This window comes from Sus scrofa, chromosome 13, assembly GCF_054392235.1.
Source record: "Sus scrofa isolate SSC_HxYL_T2T_F1_AM1 chromosome 13, Sscrofa_HxYL_maternal_Yorkshire_Landrace_v2.0, whole genome shotgun sequence".
Classification (NCBI taxonomy): Eukaryota; Metazoa; Chordata; class Mammalia; order Artiodactyla; family Suidae; genus Sus; species Sus scrofa.
The window spans coordinates 170,373,191-170,400,783 of NC_139395.1; the positions used below are offsets into that span (position 1 = coordinate 170,373,191).

Consider the following 27,593-nt stretch of genomic DNA (forward strand, 5'->3'; position numbering starts at 1 on the left):
TCCGTGCTTTCTATCTGATGTTTCCATCTTATCAAGAGCTAATCACAATCATGGCATTATTATTTTTTTTCATTTTCTGTAGAAGCACTATCCAATAGAAACATAATGTGAACACCAAGACAGAGTGACACATGTAATTTTAAATTGTCCAGTAATTATTTTTTAAAAATCAAGAATAAGTAAATGAAATTATTTAGTGATATGTTTTTTCTAACATAGTATGTCCAAAATGTTATAATCTCAAAATCTATAAATTTTTGAAATAGGGTGCTTATTTTGATTAGTCATAAATCATGCATTCAATAGCCACAAATGGCTTGTAGACACTGAATTGGACAGCACAAGTCTCAAGCTCTTTATGCCAAATATAAAGTGATGGTAGATTCAAGCTTAGCTCTTGGAAAGTCATGTATCCCCTGGCATAATGCCAGATAAAACCAGTCTTTCCTGTATATAAACCCTGGCCTTTCTTAAGAATCTTAGTGAGTTTCTCTTATCACAGTTTGTTTGTTTGTTCGTTTTTACTTTTTTTTTTTTACTCTAAAATAGTAATCATCTGTTCACAATAGTAAGTTAAAAGTCTGCTTACTCCTTTCTTTAAATTGATGCTAGAACATACCTGCCATTCTTTCCTAGATTCAAGATCAGATGCTGATATTTTTACTATTTCTTTTTGTGACCACAACCATGACATGTGGAATTTCTTGGGCCAGAGATCACACCCATGCCAGGATAGTAACCAGAGCCATAGAAATGACAATTCCATATCCTTAACTTGCGGAGCCACCAGAGAAATCCTTCTACTATTTTTATGTAATTTATTGCCCTTGCTTTTTATTTTTTCAGTTCTAATAAGATCTAGATTTTTTTGAAGTTTAACATTGCATTCAATATCCATCTTATTCATTAAACTATTTGAATTTATTTTAGAAATCCCAAAATGTAATATGAATATATCATAGAAAAAAATAATTTCTTCTTAAAAAACTAGTTACTTATTGTTAAACCCATTACCACTTGATAAAAAGGATCAACATGTACCTGGCTATGATATAAAGAAAGGCAAGAGGTAAACAAGATGCTAAGTCATATTATAAAAATAATTCCAAATGTATTTTTATTTAGATGATATAAATATTTAGATGATGTAAACATTTCTAGATTTATTAACCAGGTTGAAATTACCTTTGTTATATTTTTGTTTACACTTTTACATAATTTAAAAACCATATAGAGTAATTATTCTTTTCAAAACTTGCATCGTGTGTGTATATATATGTGTGTGTCACAACAGTGAAAAAAGTTAAATATACTAACTCACTTTGAAAGCAAATGTATGTTCAGTACTTGGAAAACACTCTTGAAATTGTGGGAACCATCTGTCCAGAAATGTAACCAGAAGTCTTGTAGGCAAATATCTAAAGTGTATTGAATGACTATAGGTTTGTGTTATATTCATAAAATATAAAAATTATTGATTGGTTCATGTTTGATATTTGTACAGTGTCTCTTATGTGCCTGGACTAGTTTAAAAATCATAATATTGAGAATAATGTAAGAAAAAGAATGTATATTTATATACATATGTATATACACATATGGAGTGAATATATATATCGTCACTTCGCTGTACAGCAGAAAGTGACAGAACATTGTAAATCAACCGTAATAAATTTTTTGAAAAAATCATCATATGTAATCTGCACAATAGCAGTTTAGTTAGGTATTATCCCTGTTTTACATATTTAAAGGCTGTAAAGATCAAATATATATCATTCAAAAATGCAGTGCTCATTAAGACTTTTACTTCTGTATCCAAGCCCAGGGCTCCTTCTAATGCTAATTTTATTCTGAGTTTGCATTTTTTATTTCTTTCTGTTTTTGAATAGTTGCAAAGATAATAGAAAGAAAAAGATATTCTTTTCATTGCTTTTATTTACAAATTGGCTGAAATTATAGTGTAGGAAAATGTGTAAATGGAACATGGTTAAAAGGGAGAAAAACACATCTAGCTAAGCAATAGGGGGCATGTTAATAAAAATATTAATAACAAAACAATGAATTTATAATACTTCCTACATTTGAACAGACTTTTAAAGCATTTTCATAGAAAGCCTGTTTAAAAAAAAGAAACAAGAGGCCCAAAATATAGTTACTTGTGCTAAGTCCATGTCACCAAATCAAGACTTAATTCCTAACTTAATTGCAGTTTCAGCCTTCACCAGGGATATAATCTTAACCAGTCAGTCTAAGATGACTGATCAGCATCAGTGAGGTAAGCCAGCTAATAGACCCTTTTGTTCCCCAGAGGAAGGTGACCTTGCCTGAATTTTTTTTTTTTTTTATGACTTCATTATCTCCCTCTTTGTTTGTAAAAACCTTTCCCATTTCTGTAACTCTTTGGAACTCCTTTCTATTTGCTAGATGGGATGCAGTCTAATCCATTATTTGTTTCACAAAGCCAATTAGTTTTCAAATTTACTTAGTTGAATTTTGTTTTTAAACAAGACTTTTAGAGACCAAAAGACATATTGATTGAAAAAACTAGTTATTTTTAAGGCTGATTAGCCCCTATGGTAATGTGGTTTGGAAACTTGTCCCACCATTTTCTTTCTTGGTGTTGCTGAAATGGTCTCTGTCTGCAGGTGCCCAATAGAAACACAGAGGCAGAGTTTTGGGCAAAGGAGAAAAAAAAAAATAGCTTTATTGCTTTGCCAGGCAAGGAAGGCCATGATAGGGATGGAGTAGGATAGTTACACAGGAAGTTGTAGAAGTCCCAGTAGGGGACCATAGGTAAAAAGGGAAACCTAGGGGACTTTGGGAGACCACTGTAAGTTAATAATAACTCAAGAAAGCCATCAGAATGTAGCAGGCTTGCTTAACCATAAAACCATAAATAAAAGAATGAGATGTGCCTCAGGACATTAAGTGAAAGATGAAATGAGTGCTGCATTCAAGTTTAGCAAAACAATGATCCTTAGGACCAAGGAGAGGAATTTAAGGGAAAAATGACATTCCAAAGTAGGAGACCCTCATCATAGGGTAACCTGAGATGGCTCAACATATTTTAGCACGTTACCATCCTTCAGCTGATTTGAATAAGCTCCATAGCAGTCCTAGTTTGCCCTCATAGGGTCAAAAATATTCTCTTACTGGATAGGAAGGAGGAGCTAATGATGTAAGCCTAATGTCTACTCAAAGAAAGAGGAAGAAGGTGGTCTTTTCCCCCTCCCCATTTTCCTTAGATTATAAAAATGTAGCCCACCTATTGCCTACAATGTGGATATATAGCTACATTGTAGCATCTCAGGGCAGTGCTTCTTTGCCTGCTTATATCTCTTACAAGCATCCTATCTTAATTAATCTATTTCTTGCCTATTGCTTTGTCTCCCTGAATTCCTTCTGCACTCAGATACAAAGAACCTGAACTTCAGTAAGTCCAGACACCAGGTGAGGTATTCTAATTAAAAAACTGAGGGTTCAAGTGCCAATCTGGCTCCTGGCTAGGTTCAAGTCATAAGTGTCGTCCATTTCAGCGAAACCAAGTGTTGCCGAAATTCGGCCTCTGTCTGCCGGCACCAAATTGAAATGCAGAGACAGAGCTCTGAGTAAAGGAGAAAAAGATAGCTTTATTGCTTTGCTGTGCAAAGGGGGCCACAGCAGGCTAATGCCTTAAAGACTGTGCCCACCTTGGAAGGGGTTAGGAAGTGGTTTTATAGTTTGGGGAGTGAAATAATGATCAAGACCATACATAGATAAGGCTCAGGGAAGAGGCAAGTTGGCGCTGTTTCTCAGAGCTGGTGTTTAGTGGCCCCAAGACTGGTTCTGGTGGTCCTCCTTCTTCCTGGAATGAAGAATGCTTCACCAAGTAGTTCTTCCATTTGTTGGGGGTTTCACTTCTACAGAAAGGGTCAAAGATATTATTTGTGTAATCCTTGAGGAGGAACAAGGACACTGCCCCAAGGCTGCACTGCTCCTCCCTGGTCTCGGCATCCCCCCTTCCCTGATTAGCAACTGCCCTTTGGAACTCAGGAAGGTTATGGAAGCTGAGGCTTAGTCCCTAAAGACAAGAAATAGAGGACACAGAAAGGCTTTTCTGCCTAGGAGCCCAATAGCGCATTAGCTCAGTCTCACAAGCTCACAAGCTAATACCTTAAAGACATTTCTCTCCTTTGGGAGAGAATAGGAAATGTTCTTATAGTTTGCGAATAGAAAATAGGGCCACTGATAGGATCAGGGTAGATGCAAGCTTTCATTTTTCTTCAAAGTTGGTGTTTCATGGCCCCAGTACTGGTTCTGGTGGTCCTCCTCTCTGGTTTTCATTTGTTGGAGGTTTTAGTTCTGTAGAAGAACTCAAAGATATTGTTGTATATATTCCTTGAGGCTGAACCAGGACCCAGCTCCAAGGCTACAGGGTTGTTTATTGACTATTCTTCCCTAGTCTCTGCATCTTCTCCTTTTCCTGATTAGCAACTGTTTGAACCTGCCCTTTGAAACTCAGGGAAGGTCATGGAGTCTGAAGCTTTATTCCCAAAAGCAAGAAATGAAGGATACAGAAAGGCTTGTGCCCAGGAGCCCCACAGGGCCTTGCTTGGTTTCATTTGTGTCCATCCTATTCTCAATAGTTTACTTGGGGTCAAGACTTATTAAACTGTCCTTGATTTTTACCCATAAATCTGATTTAGTGTAGCATATCTTAAAAACCACTCAGAGAGATTACTTCCTGAAAAATGTAGACATTTGGGTGGAGAAAAGAATTGGGAATAATGAAAAATATAGAAAAGATTTGACGATAATAATAAAATTGTAAATGACACAAACTCTGAAATCTTATGCCATTTTTATCTCAAGATATCAGTTATTGTTATGGAGGAACTTACTTCTTCCCATTACAGTATGTATTCATGCTCCTGTCTTTTACCACTTTAATTTTACAAGTCGGTGGGCTAACAATTGCCTTATCTGCTTTAGTACAGATTGCCTGATACCCTTGGTGTTACTCCCGGACAGCAGCTAGGCTGATGACAAGTCTCTTCTTTTGTTTCAGTTCCTGCTATTGACACAAGGAATGCTTGTCTGAGCTGCTAGAATGGTCTTTTCTCTCCTCACAAAAATGACGGTCCTCAATGATGATCTTCTTAGATAGCTGGAGGCAGAAGATACCACAGACAACCTGTCAGTGAAGTTTTCAGTTAGTAGCCAGTTAGTTACCAGCATGGAAATTCCCCTGTTTTTCTGTAGTATAAAAAGCCATCATTTTAAAATAACTGATTGCCTCTTTACAACTCAGAAGGTTACCTGACCTGTATTTTCAGCATAAAAATTTTACTGTTTCTATAATAACAGCTTCCATCTTTAACAGAAAGGTATAGAAACACTTAATGGCATTTGGGCATTAATCTATGTTAAACTGTGAAGAAATTCTTTTGGAATTGAAAATTACAGTCATATTAATGCTTTTCTCTTGTGCTGTGAACAATAAATGCCAGGAGACTTTTTCTCCCTTAATGATTAACTGCTTTTTGGAAAGTGCTGAAATTTACCACATGAAAATTTCTTGCTTTGTAGATCAGATGTGACTAAGAACACTAGGCGTTTGGCTCCTGTGAATAGATTTAGAAAGTACTAATTATAAGACTAACATACCACAATCATGCTTAATTTGTGTAACTCCCTTAATGTAGGATGAGTGAACCCTAAGCAGCAAATTGAAATGGCAACAAAAGGATTTTTTACCTTTTGTTTGCTTTCTTTTCTTATAAGATAGGATTGAAGGCAGGGAACAAAGAATTATTTGACTATATAATCTTTTTAAAAAATTGTCATTAAATACTCATAAAAATAGAATTTAGACTTTTTTGTGTATCTGAAAGTAGTTTTTTAATTTAACATTTTCAAAAGTACCATATGGCTCATCACCACTGATGATTATGATGGTTATCTCTATCACAGTTTAAATATGATTTTATTTCACGTCCCTTTTCAAGGGCATAATACTAAATAGATAAGCATTTATGTTATAATTAATACTCTATGTGATAGAAATTAAATATTTTTGAATAGAACATAAAATGAAAATGTTATGGGAATTTTTTTGGTATAATTTAAATAAGTATATAATTACATCAGCTAGAAAAAAGAAATGAGAGAATGAAGAATAAATGTTCTGAATTATAGTTCCATCAATATAATTTTTCTATGGAATGGTAAGAAAACAGACAAAATAACAACCAAAAATATCCTGTTGGGTATTCCACCTTCAAACAAATTGGCTAAACCTAATAGATCACAGAAAATAAAGGATATGCTTTACTTTAAAAGAAATAAAGGTATAGATTTTCCTATTATAATAAAATTCAAATAAGCACATACAACCGTGAATGCATTATTTCAATGGAACTAAAGTGCCAAGTATGGACATATGCCAAACAGGCTTTTAAAAGCAATAAAAACAAGTCAATCGTTGGCCAAAGCACATATTATGAGAAGATTCCAAAAATAACTTTAAAAAGTTAACATTTAGATAGCATGATAAAGATGACATTTAATGATTTCCAAAGAAGAAATTGCTAAAAATAATCATAGTAAGCCAAATCACATAATATTGTGTGCAAAGGGGAAACACAAATATTTGCACTCATGTTATTTATGGTAAATATTCCTATAGAATTGGTTATCTTTAGAGATTCAATTCCTTTGGAATTATTTTTGAGATAAGCAATTATATGATGGGTGTCTAATCAACATACTGTTGGGAGAAATATTTCAAAGACATAGTCATTTACTAAGTAAACATTAAATCAGGGCCTCATGTATGTTAGGCACTATGCTGTGGGCCAGATTCCAGAAAGAATTAAAATATAATCTTGATAGATAAAATACATTAGGTATCAAATATGTGCTAGTCATTCAGCTAAGACCTTCATATATTCATTTCCTTAAGTTCATTAGATCTTCACAGCAATTCTGATGCAGTGTAATTTCAGTCACATTGAAATAAGAAATTTAATACTTAGAGAAGTTAAATAATTTTATCAAGATGAGCATGAAGAAAATTTCCTGTAGGATTCAGAAACACAGGTTGTAATTTCAAAGCAGAAAAGATTAGGAAACAGGGAGGTCTAGGCAAATCTACTTAGAAGGCGGGTATTAGTTTAAAGGATAACTTTATTAAATTTTATGAAAATTAAATAATTTTGGCAAGATCATATAATCACTAGCAACTAAGAAAATGTTAGTTTGAATGTTTCAAGAATTGTTTTCATTTCACTAGAAGAACTAGTACCCTTAAACAATATGCCATCTCAGCAAGCTTGTGCTTTAGTGCTCTACAAAAAGTCCATCCAGCTTCTAGAAAATAATAATGCCAGGAGCCAACGGTTTCTCAATTGTTGCATGTGAAGTTCAAAGAACTTTCCATCTGCTTTAAAGATGGAGGGAGCAGAACAAAGCCTTACAGACATTAAGTCACATAAAGGTAGGATGGACACACGGATTTGCCCCTCGATTCCAACAGCATGTCTGCCTTAGAATGGTTGTGCTGTTATATTCAACTCACATGTCATATAATACTCACCCACTCCAATATAGTCCTTAGACATCTTAGAATTTGATAAATGATGGAAGAAATGACTGAGGCTGTATCTTTTCCAACTTGTTATAACTGCCTTCTCTTTCCATTCCACAGTAGATTCATTCATTGCAGTTAGAGCCCAGTTTATCAGGGCATTCATTGCCACCACACACTTAAAATGGCCCCACTTTGACAAGTGAGGAGAAAACTCCTATTGGTAAGCTTTTACTCCTTAACATGTGGTTATCTATCAAATTTTGAATAAATTATTTAATTTTTAAACTCTGTTTATCTATATGTCAAAGGAAATGATAGAAGGTGATCTCAAAGTATTTCTAGAACTGACATAGCAATAATCCAAATAACTAATTAAATTAGCTAGTAAATATAAAGGACCAAAAACTCATCATTTATTTATCAAAAATGAATTGAGAGGAGTTACCATTGTGGCTTGGCAGTAACAAACCCGACTAGTATCCATGAGGATGCAGGTTTGAATCCTGGCCTCACTCAGTGGGTTAAGGATCTGGCATTGTCGTGGCTGTGTTGTAGGCCAGCAGCTACAGCTCTGATTTGACCCCTAGCCTGGGAACTCCCATATCACACAGGTGTGATCCTAAAAAGCAAAAGCAAAAAAAAAAAAAAAAAAAAAGAATTGAGGCAGGTTCTTTTTACTATTTGTCAGGGAATTACACAATACAAATATTGATGGGTGTGTCCTGGATGAGTTTATGTCGATAATATATAGGATGGGAGGAGACAAGTATAACATCTCTTGTTTCTTTCAAGATAAAAGATAAAACAAGAAAAGGTAAAATCTTTTGTGAAATAATACAAAATGTGTTTACTGTTTCTCCACACTTGGGGAAAGGATTTCATTCATCTACTTCTTAGACATAAATAGGTTTGAAGGGTCTCAAACTATAAAAAGCTAGAAATGCTCCTGACTGTTATAGTGATTTTATTTTATTATTTTTCAATGGTCATAATTCTGGAATCATTATTAGTGAACAATCTGAAACTTTGAATGGACAGAATTGGACCCAGAATTTAGACTCAAACAGCAAAAGTTGCAATTGCATCTTTTTTTGTATAGGTTCTGTCATAGTCCTTCTCATAGAAATTTGGACCCACCACTTTTGCAAACATGCCAGTATTTAGTTGTGCTTTCTTTTAATAATCTCTTTTTTCTTACTTCTATTATTTATATTCTGAAACATACTCATTTGTTTAAGGACTTTCAAATATTTCCACTGTTCCTCCTTTCCCTCATACTTTGATTCCATTTCTTCTCCCTTTACTTTTTTCCTCCTCTCCCCTGCCTCCTCCTCCTGCTTTATTTCCACCAATAGAACTAGCTCATATATCCATAATAACTCATATTTACAAGTAGAGCTAAATAAACTTTTTTACTAGACCTCAATTAGGCATTCAGTTGTGTGTGCCTGAGTAAACATCAGTCTTTAATTTTTTTCTCCAAAATGAAGTTATATCTTGGTTATGGTTATTTTTATTATATAAAAACAGCATACAATTTACTTTCTATATTTTCACTGCTCCTCAGGCATGTCTAGTTTTGTTTACCTTATAAATAAATGGAATATTTCATGTAGTGCACCTACTACTTAAATACTTAAATAGAAACATTTAGTTCCTAATTAAGTTTTTTTTTTCATTTTTTAAAATCTGCGCATAATTTACACACAGTAAAATTTACCCCTTTCAGTGTATAAATCTGTGAGGATTGACAAACATATAATGTTCATAATTGTTACAGTATTAAAGACATACAAGAGTTCCATCAACTCTAAAATTCTGTGCATTACTGTATACTCAATTATTCATCCTATCTCCAGCTTTGGAAATTGCTGATGTCTATAGTTTTGACTCTGCAGAATGTCATACAAATGGAATCATACAGTTCCTAACTTTTAGAATATGGCTTACTACACGTAGCATAATTTATTTAAATTTTATGTTATTGCACAGATTAATAGATTGTTACTTTTTTATTGCTGAGTAGAAGTCTTTGTATGGATGTACAGTTTGTTTATCCTTACTTTACTGAGGGTATAGGGGCCAAAAATATGTCCTCTACCATCCTAGGTTCTTTTGGCTAGTCCATTAATTAAATTGTCATAAGAGAATTTAACAGGTGAAAAACAAAAACTTAATTACATGTACATAGGAGCACCATAAAAATATAAGACCTAAGGGCAAGTTGGGCATTTGAGGCTAAATATTCTGTCCTGAGTTAAGAAATGGCTTAAGGTTCTGAATCTTCAAGGGGCATGACAGGGGTGGGGCGGGAGGAGGAGGTAATTTGCAGGACAAAAGTAGAAGAGATGTTTAGTAATTAAATGTTTGCCCTGACATACAGGTAGGTCATTCATATAGAAGTTATCTCTGGTAATAGCTCTCTCTCTGAGCCTCTGTCTAAATTCTTTTGGTAGCTAAGATAGAGGTAAATTTTTGTTTGTTTGTTTTGAGTCTGCTGGAACTTGTGTGCCTTCAATTCAGATAATCCACATGACAAAGTGGCATATTTGGGGGTCAGTCATTCTGTCCCATTCAAGGGACATTGGGTTTTTTGTAGTTTGGGACAAATATTTATAGTGCCTCTGTAGACATTTGCATGTCAGTTTTTTGATAAACAAATTTTTGTTTTGTTTGGGTGAATCTCTATAAATGGTATTGTTATTTCACATAGCAACTGTTTGATTTACTTTATAAGAAACTCTCAACCTGTTTTCCCAAGTGGCTGTACCAGAAAAATAAATGGTCTTATTCATTGACAAAGCTCTAAATTCCAAAGAAGTATTAGATACTAACATTCATTCTACACATAGCTATATTTTTTGGAAATGGATAATAAGCTCTATTTTCTTCATGTTGTATAGATTTCTGAAAAAAAGATGCCAAAAATAGATTATTTTATTTTGAATTTCACAATTTCCTTAAGAATCAGTTTTACTATAAATGGGTTATGCTGGAATTTCTCTTCCATGTAAATATTCTAAATTAACATACTGTTTATTTTTACCATTAAATATATATATATACACACATATATACAAAGATAGAATGAAAGATTATACAACAGTATATAGGTAATTTGTTTTCATTTTTAAATTTATGCTTCTGAGGTTTCAGAATACTGATAATGTAAGGCGTATTCAACACTACTATATTATATTTTATACTTTATAAGTGTTGTTGATAATATTGGATTTCTTAAAAGCACTTCCAAGAAGGCATTAACAGAATTCTTGTCCATTGCTATTTCCATAAGATAATAGTGCATACTTGTCATATATGTCTTAAAATAGTTATAACACTATTTAATTTGACTGACTGTTAAATATAACTCATTTACTATTTGAACAGAGATAAAAGAGACCGTTTATCAAACTACAAAATGACCAAAGAAGTAAAAACTTCACCATAGCAGCAACTGTCTTAGACCAATTACATCATGGTATATTTGGTTGAATCTTCCTTCTCTGGGGTGCCAAAACAATAATTTTAAGAAGAACATGGATTGAGGTTTAAATGACAGTAAAGTTGGATTCAGTATAAGGTATGATGTGGGCCAGAGATGAGCTATGTAGAAAAAAAAAGAAAAAAGGAATAGGAGAGTTAGAAAGTAACTATGACATTTTAGTCATAGATTTTTTTTAATGTTGTATAAAACCTGAAACTGATAATTGATACACAGTAAAACAGGAACATTTGTGATATGTCATACAATTTTTTTTGAGATGGAAATTTTTTTTTAAATCGCAATCTTTTCAAAATTTGAATATTTTAGGAAACAAATATATTTTAAACTGGACAGATAATGATAAAGGGCAGGGACAGTGTACCACTATTCCAGGCATGTAAACTTGCAAACATATTATACTGAGTACCAACCTGATGTATTTAGGACCATTTTTCCTTAGGTTCCCCACACCCCAAGTGCAGGCCTACACATAAACATAGTAGTTGTCAGTATACATTATTTGTGTTTATGGAGAAAAGCAATATCTGATCCCACACAACAACTTTAAAAATTTGTTTATATTCTATACTAACCTAAATTATGTTAACCTTAGTGCTCATAATCCTACAAGAGTATATCAAGATGAAATTTATCCTATCTTATATCTCTTTCCTAGACGAATGATGTGTAAGGTTTTATCCATTCCATAAACTTTTTTTTTTAAATTATTTCACCAATACACGGGATTTCCCATCGTGGCTCAGTGGTTAACGAATCCAACTAGGAACCATGAGGTTGCAGCTTCCATCCCTGGCCTCACTCACTGGGTTAAGGATCCGACATTGCTGTGAGCTGTGGTGTGGGTCGCAAACGCAGCTCAGATCCCTAGTTGCTGTGGCTCTGGTGTAGGCCTTTGGCTATAGCTCCGATTCGACCCCTAGCCTGGGAACCTCCATATGCCACATGGGAGCGGCCCTAGAAAAGGCAAAAAAAAAAAAAAATTTTCCTACTGTACAGCATGGTGACCCAGTTGCACACATATGTATGCATTATTTTTTCTCACATTATCGTGCTCTATCATAAGTGACTAGACATAGGTCCCAGTGCTACACAGTAGGATCTCATTGCTAATCCATTCCAAAGGCAATAGTTTGCATCTAACTCCAAGCTCCCAATCCACCCCACTCACTCCCCATGAACTTTTAAACATTCTCTTCTGTAGTTATCTTCACAATTCTCTGCCATTCATGATACTGACCTTACCCTCATTTTCTCCCTTCTCTTCCCAAATCTACCACTCTGATTTTCAAAACTCTTAACCTTCTAAGTAACCACACAACTTACATACATTACATCTCTCAGAGAGTTTTTCCATCTCTTGGACCTAAATAAAATTATATGCCCCTAAAAGATCATTTCTCACATAGTTCTATAAAAATCAGGGTAGTTTATTTTCTTATCTTCATTATTCAGAGCTATCTGACTTAATTGCTCCCTGATACCATAAAATTATCAGAAAAAATATTTTACCTCCTAATTTTTATCACTTTTCAATTTCTCTCTTCATGGTGGAGGGTTTCAACCTCAACATGAACCACTCAGCCATGCACTCTGGCTAGTTGCCCAACCTCCTCATCTCCAATGATAATCTCTGTTACACTTGAGCCAGCTGTTTCCAGTAGAGCTTCACTGATTCCATGAACTCAAATATTCCACTCTAATCACAGTATTCCCCTTTCCTGCATGTTTGCACAGCCATTCTAATTACAGCTATTTCATAACATGACTAAAACATTAGTACATCTTGTCTTAACACCCACATTCTACCCCTAACATACATTGTCAATGCTAATGCTCGTAGTTCAGGGTTGCTTCACTGCCTTATCACTTTAGCATGTGCCCAAACCCCTAATATGAATAACCCCAAGTACTTGCCATTCTTGCTTTCTTTTTCTCATACAACCAAAATGAATGATATTTATAAGAAAAAAAGTCAATTATACCACAGGACAAACTGCTAGCACCACATATTCATGCTTCACCTTAGGCATCAGTGTATTAAACCTTCTCATGTTTTTCACACACCCAACCCCTTTCCATTACTCACTAAAAAAAAAGATCTTATATTCAGAAAAAGGGAGGCTGCCAGATGGGGACCCCTTTAGCTTCCTATATAAAGATCTGCCCCAGCACCTCATTTGTTCAGTCATCCATAAACTATTTGTTGCTTGGCCTTGGAAACACTTTGGTGAACAAAACAGACACAATCCTCATTATTACACACTTTGCTTGATAAAATGGAAATTAATTGAATGGAGAATAAATCTACACTTTTAATCATAAGTGCAAAACATAAAAATGCAGGTTCTATTGGAGAGTAACATATAAGATCTTTTAGAGACTGGGCAGTGATCCTGTAAATTTTTAGAAGAGTGACATTTAAATTTAGTCCTCAAGGATGAGTAAAAATAATCATGTGGACAGTGGGAGGAAAAGCATACCAGAAAAATGAAACATGTGGGAAGGCCTAAAAAGGAAAAAAGTTTGACACATTGAAGAAACATTTAAAATACCAGTGTGGTTAGAACATAGGAAGTGGGAGAGCTGCATTAGGTGCCTATGGATAATTGTGGTGAACAACAATCTGCATAAAGCACGCAGATTTACATCGTCAGGCCTTGACTTAGCCTGTGTTGGAATTCTGACAGTAGCAATCATTGTTTGTTTGGGCAGATTGTTTAATCATTTTGGGCATAGTTTGTTCATTTATGAAATAAGAATAGAAGGTATGTAATATTAAGCATTAAGGTATTATGAAATATAAATACTTTAATATATGTAGAGTACTTAGAATATATGCAGGTAATTAGTAACTGGCATAAGATAAAAGACAATAAATCTTAGTTTTTGCATTATTTTTGTTGTTCGAGTTCATATTAAAGATTTCAGTTTTCACTTTCGCAACCATGGAAAGTCATCAATGAGTTTAAAGTTGGAAAGTGGCATGATACTATTGACATTTGAAAATATCACTTGGAGTAAGGATTGGACTGAAGGAAGCAATAATGAAATCTGGGAGGATAGTAGGGAACTCATGCAGTAATCTACCACATAAATAATAGTTGCCAAGGCTGATAACATCAGGGTTAGTATAGTGTATATACATTAGCTAACGCTAATAGTTTAAAGGTTAATGTAGTATATATACCAGTCGGAAAGAAGTGAATTGATTTGAAATATATTTTTGTGTGAACGGTTACCAAACTTGGTGAATTATTTGATACAGCAACTTAACACAGGTGATTTAAAAAAAAAAAAAAAAGATTCTCAGGTATTTGGTTACTGGAGGCATATTTATATTGATGGAAAATAATAAGACAACACTTTAAGTTGTATTTTCTACAGAACTACCCCTTTGAAAATTGAAAAAAAAAAGCTTTTTTTCTATTCCTCATGCTTGTTTCCAATTGCAAGCCCTACTATGTTTGTTTCTAATTATGAGCTGATTTTCTAGTACTCTACCAATTTTTTTAATTGGAAGTTTTATTGAGATAATTGAAGTTTTATGTACAGTTATAAGAAATAATACAGAGAAATTCTGTATATTCTTCAGATGGTTTGCCTTGATGGCACCATTTTGCAAAGATATAAAACAATATCACAACCAGGATATTGGCATTGATACAATCTCCCTATCTTACTTGGATTTCCCTAGTTGTACCTATTTTTGTGTATATGTATTTAGTATAAAAACTAAAGTAAGTTTGTATATCCACCACCATAGTCAAGGTTCTGAACAATATAACTGACTTTTTCATCAGCGTAATTCCCCAGAGATTCATCCAAGTTTTTAAGTGTATCAGTACTTCCTTTTTGATGTTACTATTATTGTATCAATTCTAATGATTCTATTTATCTAAGTATTAGAATATATTATCCCCTCTAATTAGAGATTGATTGCTATTCTTTATCTTTTCTTTTTTGTTCCTAAAATATTCACACTACAAATAAGGAAAATGATATATGTCAAAAAATAGCCATATAACCAACTTTCCAATTCTATTTTTAAAGTATATGTGTAACCATGATGGCTTAACTAGTGATTTTGGTTTCCTGTTGCCTGTATCCACCTATGTCACCTCAAAACAAGATGATGAGAAGCCTAGAAAGACATCAACAGGGAAGGACACAGAGGAAACTTATGAAATACCTCCAGATACAAGATGGTGTCATCTCAACTGTATCACCAGAAACTTTTCTCACAGTCATATGTGCTGTCAGTATATTTGCAAGAGCATTGGGTTAGTTGTGTCCAATCAGGAGACAAAAACTGCACAATAATATGTATATAAGGAATGATTAACACTAACAAGGGATTTGATTAATGAGGGATTGCCCATTGTATTAGTTGTGATTCTCCAGAGAAACAGAATCAATAGGCCATAGAGATAAAGACACTGAAAGATTTACTTTAAGGAATTGGATCATCAGATTGTGAGAATTGCCAAATCCGATAGCTATAGGGCAAGCTAGCAGGCTGATGATTCAGGTGATAGTTTATCTTGTAACTTTGAGTCCAAAGACATAAAAACTCAGGCAGAATTCCTTCTTCTTCAGGAAGCATCAGTCTTCTTGCCTTAAAGTCTTCAAGTGACTGGCTAAGGCCCATCTACATTATGGAGAGCAATTTGCTCCTATTTTAACACAACTAATTAAATGTTTATTATATCTAAAAATACTTTTGCAGCTACATATATAACAGTGTTTGACTAAACAACTGGTGAGCATAGTCTAGCCAGGATGACACTTAAAATTAACCATTATTATTGGGAAGAGGTAAAGAACCTAAAGAATATAAGGTTAGCAAATATAAAAAGTAGCCAGTACTCTTTGAGCTAAGATAGAACACCCAAAAAATAGGTCTTCTTGTCCCCAGGGCTGAGATACAGACCTTGTTGACAAATGAATGACTATTCCTCAGTGGATGAGAAGAAAGCAGCAGTGTTGCTGCATTCATGGGACTTTTTTGAAATGCATCCTCTAGGTAGCCATGGGAAGGCATGTCACATCAAGGGAATTCCACTCTGAAACTGCTGGAATCCCATTACAAGTCAAGAAAGATATTGGATGCAGCTTATTGCCATGTCCTACAGGAGCTGAGTACTATAGAAGGCACCCATGCAGCAGGAACAGGGCACTGGAGAAACTGTTCTGCCAATAAAGGAGCCACATGCTAGAAAAGCCACTTGTGCTGCAGTGTTGGGCACTAGAAAACTGCCCACACCCTGGGTGTGGACCCTGATGAAGCCTAATATACTGCAGGTGCTTGCAAGGAAAACATTAGAACCAGAACTGTGAAAGGCTCTGCTTCCTGTATATAAATATCTTTCACCCTCTACTGACAAAGCTTTATACCTCGCCGGCTGACAAAGGAAAGACATTTAAAAGTTTGAGATCCCTCTTTGCAGTGATAAGTGGATTTGGAATTAAGATGAAATAAATTAAAAACCATCACAAGCATTGTGTGTGGTGACTCATAGAAACTACTCCATGCAGCAAGAGCTGCAATTACAGAAGCAAATTTAATGCAGAGTTGCCTGGAATTGCATCAGCAAATGTCTGCCTTCTAGTTCTGTCCTCATGTCCATAGGATATATAGCAGAGCTGTCTGTGGGAAAAAATATCAAAGAACATTACCAATGAGTGTCATTTCAAGTAGATCTGTACTTGAAAATATTGATGCAGGCAGATACAAAGAGGCAAAATTATTAAACTGGAAAAACTAAATGCATTTCAGAAGGAAAGAATTTGTTAGAGTTAGACCATTCACAGCGAAGATTTCTTTCATATCAGCTCTTTAATTCTGAGTCAGGACAGAGACTTGAACTTTCTAACACAGGACTAAGGGGAACTGCTTTAAATGTATAACCACTAAAAAATAATCCCATTAGTGGGAGATCATTCTCAAAGAAACAAGCAAATTGAAGTGAGATTGAAAAAACAGAAATGAGGCTGTCCCATGGGACTCAGTCCAGATATAGAGCACCCTTTAAAATTCTCCTTTTACAAAGGTTCACTTTTCTCAATGAACAGTGGGTAGAGCTGCAGCATTTTGAGCTGAATAGACCATAAGAATATAATTCTAGTATTTACCTTTGGAAATCCCAGTCCTGTATCCACCTTCTTGCACTGGAAAATCTTTTTGATAGTGCCAGTTTCCCTTTCCTCTGACAACCATCCTGATATATAGATAATGGTTATGTTCAGCTACTACAGAAGATCTCCACATAATTGAAGTTTTATGGAATAATTTTAAAATCCACTAATGCACAAACCATGTTTTTTTTTTAATTTATTTCCATTCTAGGAGAATCAGATATATTTAGCATTTACTATGGTTAATCTTGGTATATGCATAGCTTCTCACATTGGGAGCCTCTAGTTCCTGACCCATGAGGACTAACAGCATAATTAGCAGCAACACTTAACTCAGAGACTTTTAGAGGAACAATATAAAATAGTGTTTTATTTGCTCCTGCACAATATTGCACTTTCTTTTACTGCAAAACTAAATGTCAATCCAGGATTTCTTGCCTTGTGGAATTAAGAAACTTTATTAAACGGAACATGAATAAAGTCATCTATATTTTAGTTTACATTGGTTTCTGGATGAGAAATGCTAGCATTTCAAATAGTATTTGGCAGACTTCCTTGAAGTGGATCATAGGTTTTCATTTTTTCCCCCTCTCTTTAGAATATCTTTTTATTCATCAAAACACTTCTGCTTGTAACAGATCTGAAATTATGCTCATTGAAGTTACACAGAGTGGAGTGGGAAATGGGTTGTGAAATCACTCAGCAGCACGTAGTAGAATAGGGTGCAGACGGGGCCTTATAACAATGAGACACAGTTTTTAAAGCCAGATCTCAATGATCTATTTTTCTTTAACCTCGATTTTGGTTAAAATAAGAGTTTATGTTCAAGTTATTTTTTTTCAGTTCTAATATTCTGGAATATGTTTTGGTAATGAAATGTTATTATTCTAGGGTAAAAATGGAAGAATAGATGAACTAAGTTAGGCAATTAGTGACTTCTAATAATTTTTTTTTTGGTCGGGCCCACAATGCATGAAGTTTCCTAGACCAGAGATTGAACCCAGTGCATCACAAGAGAACTCCCATTCTGCTTTTTGATACCTGGTTTATGTGATATAATAAGTAAGGGATCAAAAATGTTAACCATTCCACACTGAAGGTAGAATATAAGACACCATGAAGAAACATCTTGATTGGAGGGATCATTTTCTGTTATCAACATTATTAGTTTTATACCCCAAACTGCTACTACTCAAGCACCTGGAAGATATTCTCTCCAGCCTATGACCTTATAGTATTAACATTCTCCTATTCTCTCTAGATCTAGCTATTGTATGCATGGGAATTTTCCAGTAATAAATAGTATGTATAAATAGAATAGAGTCTAGATTCATTCAATTCAAGAGAAAAAAAAATTACTGAGACTTTGCAGAAAAATTCGATGGCTCTAAAATAGCTTACTATTTCTCCTCAGTTGTGTAATTCGTAATCTAAAATTGTTCTGCCTGTATCCCAGAGATAAACCAACTTCCTTCCTCTTTTCCTTCCTCCCTTCCTCTTTCCCTCCCTCCTTTCCTTCCTTCCTTTTTGCCTACTTTCAGTCTAATTTTAACCCAGCCCTTTCTTAAAACTGTTTCTAAGATCTTCAGTGATAAAAAGCCATGCCCATTTTTTTCCTTATTATAAATTTTATCAAAACTCAAATCAATTAGTTCCTGTCATGGCTCAGTGGTTAATGAACCCGACTAGTATCCATGAGGACTTGGGTTCCATCCTTGTCCTCATTCAGTGAGTTAGGGATCTGGCATTGCTGTGAGCTGTGATGTAGGTCGCAGATGCAGCTCGGATCCTGAGTTGCTGTGGCTCTGGTTAAGGGCAGCGGCTACAACTAACAAAACAAAACAAAACTCAGATTAAGAGACCTTTAGATTAAAAGTCCTTTTATCCCTATGTCTCATACCTCACTGTTCTTTTCTGGAGGAACTGTGCTGCTCACTGCTCTTTTCTGAAATGTCCAATTCACATAATTTATATATCCCACACAAATGTGGCCATTTCAACAACATGATGCAATGTAAAAAATGTAGCTAACACAAAAGACGCATTGTTACAAATCAAAAATTTCTTCAATTTTTGTACTTTCTTAGTAACCAGTTATGATGCTTAACTCATTTTTTTTTTTTTTTTTTTTTTTTTTTTTTTTTTTTTGCTTTTTAGGGCCACACCTGTGGCGTATGGAAATTCCCAGGCTAGGAGCAAATTGGAAGTACAGCTGCTGGCCTACGCCTCAGCCACAGCAATGCAGGATCCCAGCCATGTCTGCGACCTACATCATGGCTAACGGCAACACCTGATCCTCAACCCACTGAGCGAGGCCAGGGATCGAACCCACATCCTGATGGATACTAGTCAGGTTTGTTACCACTGAGCCACAATGAGAACTCATTAATGTTTTTTTCCAAGAAAGCTTTTCAACAAATTATTAATTCTATGAGATGCTTTTTGGAAAATAAGTTCTTCAGATAAATAATTTTTGGGAAAAAAGTCCTTCCACATTCTCCTCTGGATATTTCCAATGCTTATTAAAACATCTGATAAATATTGAAGTAAAGTTAGTTTATCTCAAATATACTTGACTGTAGAACCCTTTAATCACTTCTTGAAATCTATTTACCTTATTTGAATCTTATCCAAATCCTGAAATACAACTAATATTGCAACAAATTTATGGATGGAGAATGGCATTAATAGATATATCAAAATTCTGTTCAAGATAAATTTTAGTAAGTGGAAGAGGTAGAATTTGAAGCTTTGTATGTGCAGTTTTTGCTTCTTACATTGTCTCCAAAGCAACCAAAAGCTACAGCAATTAAGTTAAACTAAATTATAAGATGATTTCTTTTTACATGATTAGAGTCTACATAAATATTAGCCTCAAATATTGATTGGTCTCTTCTTATGCAGGGCTGACATGTCACTCACTCCCTTTACAGAGCGGAAATCTTGATAAATTAGTCAAAGCCTAACGTACTCTTTGAGCCAGATTTAAGATTGGACAATAACATTGTTCTATACAGAAAAGAGCATCACTCCACAATTTCCCTCTCATACATTGGTCCTGGCTTCCAAGAACAGACCTTGTTCTCCAAGGACAGTCAGTCATCAATTAGGCATCCTATTCATGCAGCTAATTAAGTAAAAAACCTGGGGTCTGCTTCAAAGACTCAGTGACCTCAAATTGAAGAAGTATGCTCTATCGTGAGCCTGGCCAGACTTATGAGAGAAGTCCTGTACTGAGGCGTGATGGACTGCTTGTACAAATGATAATAAAGAATATTTCACTACATTTTGGCTATAGCTTATCGTTCCAATAGCCACATTTAGGAGGGGCTAGTAGGATTTGAGACCCAAATTTACACTTTGAAATGATACTTGTATATAGGACCAATCTGAGCACATCCTCATACCAGGCAATATGGCCCAGGATATGACAGAACTGAAATTATAATCGTCACAATTAATAATGAATAGTTACTATCTGCTTACTGTGTATGAGGCAACATGCTAGATAATGTAAACAAATTGTATCCATTTAAATCAGAGGCTCTCAGCTCTATGCCTCTAAGGATTACTAGGAAAGATTTTAGAGTATGCTTAGACCCAGCTAAAGTGTATTTGAAAATGATTGGCTACTAGTGAAAAACAACACAGTTAAGATAAATATCAATTCAAATTCATTTACAAATAGCTCTGGTAATCTTTTAACTTACAAATTATAAACATATCTCTAATGTAGCATCACTGAAGAAAATTAGTTACATTCCCTGGACTTTTAAACACCAAATGACTTTATATAGGTCTAGTTATAGTAACATATATACTTTTTCCTTAAGGATAACTAATATTGAGGTAGTTAGTAGCTTTGACCACTACTGTCCTGGGTCATATTTGAAATATTGCTGAAGAGTTAAATTACATTTTTCCCATTTTAAAGACCTTGAACTTTAAAGTCCTTCATCAACAACTTTCAAGTATTTGAATTTTGCAATAAACAAAGTTTGACACGATTTTATTTGTTCTTTTACTTATAAAATGCCAGGAGGGTTTCAAAGTCATAATAATTATTATTGGTAAACAGAATAAGCAATAAAATAAGGCTTTATTACTGAAAAAACAAGAAACAATTCTACCTTCTTTAAACATTAAACAAGTCCTACTATTATTGCAACAACTATGAAAAATAAGAAGTCACTGCCTCTGGAAAATGAAATAGTAGACATTATAGTCTTGACATCCCATAATTAAATAATATATTTCAGAATACAAACATCCAAATAGCAAGTACTTTACATTTATGTAGATAGCTTTCTTCAAAGATGTGAAGGTGATTTATATTCACCATTTCTGTAATCCCCTCAGAATGCATCTGAATTAACCCTCCTTATTTACAAAAATGACACAGTTAAAAATGAGTCAACTGTGTGTTCATGTAAGAGATTCATGACATAGAAACAAATGAAATTAATTTTTAAATGCATTTGTCAAAATGAAAAATAGCAAAAAATCAATACAAATGTATATCTGTGATAGATGTTCAGAATTTACTTACATTAAACTCACTGTTAACCAATAACCATAAAATTAAAATATTAATTTTCTTCAAGAAACCAAAAACATATTCCAGTTAATTTTAGCAGACCCACTAAAGAGTGTACCTATTTTGGAAATATACATTTTATTTTATTTTATTTTATTTTACTTTATTTTATTGTCTTTTGTCTTTTTTTTTAGGGTAGCACCTGCATAATATGGAGGTTCCCAGGCATGGGTCTAATAAGAGCTGTAGCTGCTGACCTATGCCACAGCCACCAATGCCAGATCCTTAACCCACTGAGCAAGGCCAGGGATCGAACCTGCAAACTCATGGTTCCTAGTCAGATTCATTTCCACTGCACCATGACAGGAACTCCTAGAAATATACATTTTAATATTTAATAGTATTATTTCCACTATTTAATTTTATGAAAATATCAACACTTGATTTCAGCATTATATATTAAAAGTAAAATTTTCAACTTATCATGTAAACAATGCATTGTCCATGTGTGTTTATTTTATTGAAAAGTCCATTAAATTGAGAATTACTTATTTTCTCTGACTAGGTATCCTTTATTTATCAAGCTATAGATTTATACTAAATTTCTAAGGTCTAGTCCATTGCTAGCAATTATAAGATTGCAATGATGTGATTTGCACTGAAAGTAGACAGCTTAATAATCACAATATTCTGGTACACACAGCATGTACAAATCTCAAATAATGAAACCATTCCTGATTCCACACAGTCCTATAATCCTCACATTACAAGTCTTATGTTTTCTTATTCTCACACCCCTGGCCTTTACTTCCAGATTCCTCTTTTACTGTCTGACTCACTTCCTATTCCAATTAATTCCTTCTATATTAAGTATCATCTACTATGTTAGCTATCCTAGCAATAGACTTTCATCTGCCACTAAGATAGATATTGTTATGGATAGCCTAAAGAGGAATGCAAACATTAAACATAAAAATAAATTATTTATTCAAATTTTGACAGTCGTTTTGAAGGAAAATTAATCTGAGAATGCATAACAATTCTCAGCTTGTAGTCCAGGGGGTAGCTTCGATTAGGAAATAATATTAAAACAACAGTCCAAAGTATGAATTAGAGTTAGCTGGGTAAAACAGGTTGCAAAAAGGGAGCATTTCAATCAGAAAAGAGTAGGTTCAAAAATCTTTAAACAAGAAGTAGATAAGGAAAGAGAAAAGTGAAAGAGGACATGATAGCCTAGAGACAGTCTTTGTGGATTGTGATAATAGAACATTGGTGATGTGTAGAACTGTAGAAATGACAAGCAAATGATAGAAGGATGGATGTTGGAAACACTGAATGGCTTGTATTTGGCTGGTTTAGTGGCAAATTAAATTTCCTAATTAAAAGAGATAAAATGTCATTCTCATTCATGTGAAACTCTAATCAATAAGTGACCTATTTTAGATAGAATATTCATGATAGAATATTGTTGTGAGTTGAACTGAATAGTTAGGTCATTCGTGAACATCAATATTGACATGTAAATAATAAAGAAATATAAAAATAATAAAGAAATTTTAACAATACAGTAATGCATTTACTTTAAGTATGTAAAACCTTAAGGTGTTTAGAAAAATATCATGACAGTAAACTATTTTGTATGATTCTTTATCACATGGGAATAACTATTCATTTAATTTTTATGACTCATTTTACTTTCAGTTATTTAATCTTTTCTGTTACTCATTTTTTCCCTCCCATACATGCACATTCATATTTCCCCATAGCAAATGATTTTCCATGCTCCATCCTGCTAAAATTTCCTATTCTTTGTTATTGTAAAATATACTTACAGATTGGAAAAATAATCACCTAAATTGATTTAGAAAGAATTTAAATTTCTTTAAATACCAATGGTAAATGAGTAATATGAGAAGATGTCAGTGAAACTGGTTTAGCAAATAGAGAACAAAAGCATATTATTTTAAATTATTAAAAAAAAAAAAAAACAAGTGGAGCCTGTAATGCTATTTGAACAGATACATTTACATAAATAGGTGCCAAATCCTAAAGATAAAAATTAGAGAGGTAAAATGTAAGTGTGGAATTTCAACTTACTATCAATATTGGTGTTATCAAATGGGTGTAAAAGTAAAAGTAATTTATTTTCCTCCCAACTATTTTTTTAAATTTATAGTTAGAAAAATTAAGTAATTTAAATAAAAATCAAATTAGTAAGTGGAAAGAAAATACTATTTATTCATTTGTCAATTATTAAATAATTTAAAGGATTAAAGTTCAAATATTTTTAGATCTTTTAAGGAAACTGACACTGAAGGTTGGTAACAGTAATTTGTAAGACTTTCTTAAGTTATCAGGAAAATATAGAAGAGCAAATGCTTTTAAGCTTCAGCAAAGTTTGTTTTTAAATGCTTTCATGAAAACAAAATTTATTTTAAAGCAATATTGCATTTCAACCAAGTTGATATAATTTTACAGATATGGTATTCAAATCCAAAGCAGGAATCTATATGTGCCTAAAGTGAACAGAAATTTTGAAATAAGGGTAGGAATGATGTTTGAAGCTATAAGTTATATTAAATTTTGTCAAGGAATAATCTTATTCCATGTGGACCATAGTAATAATGAGGAAAAAAGGGAAGACTATATATATATTGGTTCTAAAGTTTGTTGATGAATGAAGAAGGAGCCTATTCCTATTTCTTTCAGAATTTTTCTCAAGAACTATGTTTAAGAAGTTCCCATTATAGCTCACCAGGTTAAGGACCCAATTGTAGTCTTCAGGATGTGGGTCCAATCTCTGGCCTCTCTCATTGGGTTAAGGATGTGGTGTTGCCACAGCATAGGTCACAGCAGCAGTTCAGATCTGGTGTTGCTGTGGCTGTGGTGTAGCCCACAGCTGCAGCTCCAGTTTGACCCTTAGCCTGGGAATTTCTATATGCCACAAGTGAGGCCATAAAAAGAAAAAGAAAAAAAAAAGGAATCTACAAAAAAAATTTTAACTTTATTGATTTTTTTCCAAAAAATATGAGCCAAATGATCAGAGTTCTTATATCTATTAATGTGATTAATTATATTAAAAGATTTTTCCATTAAACCATTTTTACCTTCCACTTTATGTTATATAATTATTTCTGCTTCATAATAATCTAGTCAGGATTTTTCTTTATTACCTATCAGTAAGATGTCTGTAAATTTTTTAGGCAGCCACTATATTCTTGAGATCTGGGTATTGATGGCTTGTTCTCATCAATACTGAAATCTCGAAAATTTTAAAAAATCACTCCATGATCTGGAAAAGTTTAAGTACCTGGAAATACTTGTCCTTTGAGGACTCCAAGGACAATCAGTCTCCTCTGGCTGTGTTCAATGCATATAAATTGATTTCTAAATTTTTGCTTTTTATTTTTAGTGCCTTGTTTTTATTATCTTTATCTTATTTTAGTTTGTACTTCCGCAGAAGCAAACTTTGAGACAGAATTTTTTGGGAGCGAATAGTTTGAGAGTTGATCTCAGAAAATATAGTGAGGGAGTGGTAAAGTGATAAGAGCGGGAGGATGAAAGGAGTGAGCTTTCAACCATTGGCAACTGGGGCTTAATCTCTTGTGAATCCTCTGAGAGACTATGTAGAATATTGCTCAGTTCAACTCAGTGTGGGTTGAAAAACTAGAGGCATTTTTCCATATTCACTTATCTCTCATTGGAGGATATCTCCTGAAGTGCGAACACTCCGGCACTTTGAAGTTTGTTAACTTCAGGGAAGCCCTAACACTAGGTGATATGAAACAATCAATCACTACTACTTTCTAGGTACACTGTTTTCACCTTAATTCCCGGAAACCAAGTTCTTCTCAGTCACTTCCCTCCGCACTGGAGCTATTTCTACTCCCTTTGCTAGCTCTTTCTCCTCTTGACTTTTAAATACAATTGAGGGCTCTACTCTCTATTCTAACATAATTGCTACTTAAAATCACTTAATATATAATTTCTACAGAAATTTTCAACACTTCAACTAATTTTTACTAACCCTATTACTTCCAATTTCGCCTTTCAGAATAAATGACACCACCCAGTAGCTTCAAGTTATTAAAAATCAAATATTTATCCTTCTTCTGACATGATCATATATATTCCAGAGCAAGTGCAGATATTACACCTCTAAAAAAATCCACTTTTCCTCCTTCTGCACTACTGTCACCCCAGACCAGCCCCATCGTCTAGACCAACAAAATAGTTTCCTGACTAGTTTTCCTTCTTTCATACCGATCCTTCCTGGAGTATATTTCAACACAGCAACTAAGTAATATTTTTAACCTTTTTTTCAAAACCTACCAGATCCCCATCCCATTATAGAATAACATCCAAATCTCTTACCATGAACTAGAAGTCTGTGCTACTCTCCTGCTGTACACTCTGACCTTCTTATGGTTTGTTCCTCAGTATCATTGAAATATATTATATAACTTTGCATGTCTCCTTGAAAATAGTTTACAACACCTCCATGTGAAATGTCAACAGAACTAATATGTGTCATTCTGAAATTTAAGAGCAAACAAGTGCTTTATGCTCTGTCCTGCCCTTTTTTCCTGCCATGTTAATCACCGAAACTCCACATAAAGACTGCCAACCTAGTGTAGGTTCTAGAATTAAAAGAGTATTGAATCATAACCCATGATGCATGTATATCATATGAATAAGAAATAAATCCCTATTTATGTAAGCCACAGCACAAACTTGTGTAGACTGATTGGTAAAAACAAGCTCATTTCTGTCCTAAGACACTGTACTGTTACATCTGCTTGGAAACATGTTCTCCCAGCACAAAAGCATCTTCTCCTTCTTCTGGTTTATTTCCTCACTTAATTTATTTCCATTCAAAGATGCCTTTTGTAGTTCTTTGTGCAAGATGATAAACTTCATTTTATTTTCCTTAATAAGGCAATTAACTAAAATCATATATCTCTCTCAAGCTAAGCAAAGGCATATATCTTGTTTATCATGTTTATGGTGGTGTATGAATTAACCTGTACCTTCCTAGCACAGAGCAGGAACATTTATGCAGTGGATGAGTCTAATAAATATCTGTTAGATGAATTAGTGAATTAATTCAATAATTAATATATAAAAGTCTATAATTCATTTTATGAAAAGTTGATACAGAATCACTGGCAGCAAACTAACTTACTAAATTTATATCAGGAGTTGCTTAAACAAGTAGGTAGAATACCTCAAAGACGAGAAAACACTGAGTTGCCCTCAGACTTCACTGCAGTGACATCGTGTTAAAGAGATATGATCAATTTCTTCAGCGTTCTGGAATGAAGAAAGTGTAGTTCAACAGTACTCACCCAATTCCTTTCAAAATATGTCAGCAAATATTCTGAAACATAAAAGAACACAAGATCTAATAGCTCTTTCAAAATAAAAAGACTGAATACTGGAGTTCCCGTCGTGGCGCAGTGGTTAACGAATCCGACTAGGAACCATGAGGTTGCGGGTTCGGTCCCTGCCCTTGCTCAGTGGGTTAACGATCCGGCGTTGCCGTGAGCTGTGGTGTAGGTTGCAGACGTGGCTCGGATCCCGCGTTGCTGTGGCTCTGGCGTAGGCCGGTGGCTACAGCTCCAATTGGACCCCTAGCCTGGGAACCTCCATATGCCGCGGGAGCAGCCCAAGAAATAGCAAAAAGACAAAAAAAAAAAAAAAAAAAAAAAATGAATACTGAAATCAAGGATTTTACAGGTAAATTTAAATAAAAAAACATGAGCCAAAAATATAGGTCTGACAAAATGTCCTATAAATGGTGCTTATTCTCTTTAATGTAAAATCAACACTGAACTATTTTG

The 27,593-nt window shown here is 34.1% G+C and overlaps 1 long non-coding RNA gene across 3 annotated transcripts; it reads right to left on the reverse strand.

The window, feature by feature from the left end:
* Positions 1-1,614: 1,614 nt before the first annotated feature.
* On the reverse strand, positions 1,615-26,175 carry LOC146397762 (uncharacterized). 3 transcript variants are annotated; one of them, XR_014825320.1, is made up of 3 exons: positions 26,125-26,175; positions 4,881-5,146; positions 1,615-3,899 (listed from the first exon to the last, which is right to left on the reverse strand). It is a non-coding gene; the product is annotated as an uncharacterized LOC146397762 (long non-coding RNA). The 3 variants fall into 3 exon arrangements; XR_014825321.1 differs by having other exon boundaries at positions 4,989-5,173; positions 26,125-26,173; XR_014825319.1 differs by having other exon boundaries at positions 4,881-5,173; positions 26,125-26,173.
* Between the last annotated feature and the right edge of the window lie 1,418 nt (positions 26,176-27,593).